Below are 4,701 nucleotides of genomic sequence, written 5' to 3'. Positions count from 1 at the left end.
ATATCAATTGTGTTATAGTCTCATACGTTATTTTAACATTTCCACAAACTCCAAAGTATTTGCTATCCAATGATACCAATGATATGCATATCCCGGTTTCTGGGCCTGAGTAACAGGCAGTTTACTTTGGGCACGTCAGTCAGGCAGAAATTCTGAAAAAAAAGGACCCTAGCCTGCATTTGAGCCAATCATTGTGTTTTGACAAGGTAGGGGTGCTCTACAGAAGATAGCCCTATTTGGTAAAAGACCATGTCCATATTATGGCAAGAACAGCTCAAATAAGCAAAGAGAAACAACAGTCCATCATTACTTGAAGGTCTTGAAGAAATGAAGGTCAGTCAATTCTGAAAATTTCAAGAGCTTTGAACATTTCTTCAAGTGCAGTCGCAAAATCCATCAAGCGCTATGATGAAACTGTCTCTTATGAGGACCGCCACAGGAATGGAAGACCCAGAGTAATCTCTGCTGAAGAGGATAAGTTCATTAGAGTTAACTGTCTCTCATGAGGACCGCCACAGGAATGGAAGACCCAGAGTAATCTCTGCTGAAGAGGATCAATTCATTAGAGTTACCAGCCTCAGAAATTGCAGCCCTAATAAATGCTTAACAGAGTTCTAGTAACAGACACATCTTAACATCAACTGTTCAGAGAAGACTGTGTGAATCAGGCCTTCATGGTTGAATTGCTGCAAAGAAACCACTACTAAAGGACACCAATAATAAGAAGAAACTTGCTTGGGCTAAGAAACACGAGCAGTGGACATTAGACCAGTGGAAATCTGTCCTTTGGTCTGATAAATCCAAATTTGAGAATTTTGGTTCCAACCGCCGTGTCTTTGTGAGACGCAGAGTAAGTGAACGGATGATCTCGGCATGTGTGTCACGTTCTGATCTTAGTTCCTTTTTTATGTCTTTATTTTAGTTGGTCAGGGCGTGAGTTTGGGGGGACATTCTATGTTGTTTTTCTATGTTTTGTTCTGTTGTTATATTTCTATGTGTTTGGCCTTTTATGGTTCTCAATCAGAGTCAGGTGTCAGTCGTTGTCTCTGATTGGGAGCCATATTTAGGTAGCCTGTTTTCTATTGTGTTTGTGGGTGGTTGTATCCTGTGTTAGTGTTTTCACCATACGGGACTGTTTCGGTTGTTTGTTTGTACGTTTGTTATTTTGTTCAGTGTTCTGTTGATTTATTAAATATATCATTATGGACACTTACCACGCTGCACATTGGTCTGATCCTTGCTACTCCTCCTCTGAAGAAGAGGAATTCTGTTACAATGTGTGGTTCCCACTGTGAAGCTTTGCTGGTGACAATGTCAGTGATTTATTTAGAATTAAAGGCACACGTAACCAGCATGTCTACCACAGCATTCTACAGCGATACACCATCACACCATCACATTCTGGTTTGCCCTTAGTGGGACTATCAATTGTTTTTCAACAGGACAATGACCCAACACACCTCCAGGCTGTGTAAGGGCTATTTGACCAAGAAGGAGAGTGATGGAGTGCTGCATCAGACGACCTGGTCTTCACAATCACCCGACCTCAATCCAATTGAGAAGGTTTGGGATGATTTGGACCGCAGGGTGAAGGAAAAGCAGCCAACAAGTGCTCAGAATATGTGGGAACTTCAAGATGGTTGGAAAAGCATTCCAGGTGACTACCTAATGAAGCTGGTTGAGAGAATGCCAAGAGTGTGCAACGCTGTCATCAAGGCGATTGCTACTTTGAAGAATCTCAAATCTCAAATATATTTTGTTTTGTTTAACACTTTTTTGGTTACTACATGATTCCATGTGTGTTATTTCATAGTTTTGAAGTCATCACTATTATTCTACAATTTAGAAAATAGTTAAACATAAAGAAAACCCTTGAATGAGTAGGTGTGTCCAAACTTTTGACTGGTACTGTAAGTAGAGGAACTTAAAGAATGGTCATGGTGTACGCTGAATTCAGGGAGTCAATACATTTAATCGCGAATCACGAACAGCCTCACCGACATGAAACAGAAACAATGACGGCTGGGGAAGAAACCAAAGGGAGGACATATAAAGGGCAGGTAATCAAGGAGCTGATGGAGTGTCATTATGTGCATAACGCCGGTGACAGGTGTGCGCCCTAACGAGCAGCTTGGTGACCTAGAGGCCGGAGTGGGAGCTAAACATGGCAGTCTGTTTCTGTCACCCTCAGATTTTACATTAATGTGGAGAAAATTCATTTCCTCCACCTATAGGTGTCATTTCACCATCTATACTTGATCTTCTAGCATTACAATCTGAGCTACATGGTTTCCTCCACAATCCTTGTCTTTCTTCCAGCCCCCCCCCCCACCCTGGATCTGTGGAACCCCCCCGCAGGGTTTCCATTTGGGGCTGGAGGGTTGTAGCCTTACCCTTGTCTCTCTGTCTATGAAACGACTCTCCTCCTCCACATAATCACTGCCAATTCAGCTCTTTGTTTCCATCCATAAGTACACCAGGCTGGCTGGGGGATTGCTATCATCACACTTTGCTCCCTCTGTGTTTAGCAGCCCCCCACCTTTCCCGTTTAGTCACTCTTTCATATCCCCCACCGCCATCCTCCGTCATGAACTGTTTATATGTCTCTCATGTCATTTCACGTAATTTACTGCCCTCCTCTCCTTCCTTCATCACTCTGTACCTCTATCCAGACTCCTGCCAGTTAAGACAGTCTCTCCCCTCCTACCTTCATCACTCTGTACCTCCATCCAGACTCCTGCCAGTTAAGACAGTCTCTCCTCTCCTACCTTCATCACTCTGTACCTCCATCCAGACTCCTGCCAGTTAAGACAGTCTCTCCTCCTCTACCTTCATCACTCTGTCATCCAGACTCCTGCCAGTTAAGACAGTCTCTCCTCTCCTACCTTCATCACTCTGTACCTCCATCCAGACTCCTGCCAGTTAAGACAGTCTCTCCTCCTCTACCTTCATCACTCTGTACCTCCATCCAGACTCCTGCCAGTTAAGACAGTCTCTCCCCTCCTACCTTCATCACTCTGTACCTCCATCCAGACTCCTGCCAGTTAAGACAGTCTCTCCTCTCCTACCTTCATCACTCTGTACCTCTATCCAGACTCCTGCCAGTTAAGACAGTCTCTCCCCTCCTACCTTCATCACTCTGTACCTCCATCCAGACTCCTGCCAGTTAAGACAGTCTCTCCTCTCCTACCTTCATCACTCTGTACCTCCATCCAGACTCCTGCCAGTTAAGACAGTCTCTCCTCCTCTACCTTCATCACTCTGTACCTCCATCCAGACTCCGGCCAGTTAAGACAGTCTCTCCTCCTCTACCTTCATCACTCTGTACCTCCATCCAGACTCCGGCCAGTTAAGACAGTCTCTCCTCCTCTACCTTCATCACTCTGTACCTCCATCCAGACTCCGGCCAGTTAAGACAGTCTCTCCTCCTCTACCTTCATCACTCTGTACCATCCAGACTCCTGCCAGTTAAGACAGTCTCTCCTACTATTCATCACTCTGTACCTCCATCCATTAAGACAGCCTCTCCTCTCCTCTCCTCTCCTCTCCCTCCTCCTCTCCTCTCCTCTCCTCTCTCTCTCGTCTCTTTCTTCTCCCTATCTCTCTCCTCTCTCTCTCTCTCCCCCCTCTCTCGCTCGCTCTCTCTATCTCACCCTTTCTCTCTCTCTCTTTGTCTCTCCTATCTCTCTGTCTCTTTTGTCCCTCTCTCCTCTCTACCTCTCCCTGTCTTCTTCTCTCACAGCTGGTGCTTTTTGAAGGATGAAATGGCCAAAATCAATGTAAATGTTTAATTTGACTGTCTGCACACCAGCTGAATGTTCTGATCCAGGCGTGTGGCCAGATATCTGATAACGTCAGGAGAAGGTATAGATTGATTTAGATAATCCAGATTATCAGACCAACTACCCACACACAGATTAATCCGTCTGCTGGTCTTAATTGAATTTAATCAAGATTATTGATATTTTGATGCTGAAAGTCTAAATCATAGATTCGGTATTTTACGTGTTCCCTGTGTTCCCCATGTTTCCCTGTGTTTCCCTGTGTTTCCCTGCGTTTCCCTGCGTTTCCCTGTGTTTCCCTGTGTTTCCCTGTGTTTCCCTGCATTCCATGTGTTTCCCTGTGTTTCCCTGTGTTCCCCATGTTTCCCTACGTTTCCCTGCATTTCCCTGTGTTTCCCCGTGTTTCCCTGTGTTTCCCTGTGTTTCCCCGTGTTTCCCTGTGTTTCCCTGTGTTTCCCAGTGTTTCCCCGTGTTTCCCGTGTTTCCCGTGTTTCCCTGTGTTTCCCCGTGTTTCCCCGTGTTTCCCTGTGATTCCCTGTGTTTCCTTGTGGTTCCCTGTGTTTCCCTGTGGTTCCCTGTGTTTCCCCCTGTGTTTCCCCATGTTTCCCTGTGTTTCCCTGTGTTTCCCTGTGTTTCCTTGTGGTTCCCTGTGTTTCCCTGTGGTTCCCTGTGTTTCCCTGTGTTTCCCTGTGTTTCCCTGTGTTTCCTTGTGGTTCCCTGTGTTTCCCTGTGTTTCCCTGTGTTTTCCCGTGTTTCCATGTGTTCCCTGTGTTTCCCTGTGTTCCCCTGTGTTCCCCTTGTTTCCCGTGTTCCTCGTGTTTCCCTGTGTTTCCCCGTGTTTCCCCGTGTTTCCCCGTGTTTCCCCGTGTTTCCCTGTGTTTCCCTGTGTTTCCCCGTGTTTCCCTTGGTTCCCTGTGTT

This window comes from Oncorhynchus keta, chromosome 10 (assembly GCF_023373465.1).
Source record: "Oncorhynchus keta strain PuntledgeMale-10-30-2019 chromosome 10, Oket_V2, whole genome shotgun sequence".
Lineage (NCBI taxonomy): Eukaryota > Metazoa > Chordata > Actinopteri > Salmoniformes > Salmonidae > Oncorhynchus > Oncorhynchus keta.
This window is presented reverse-complemented; position numbering follows the sequence as displayed.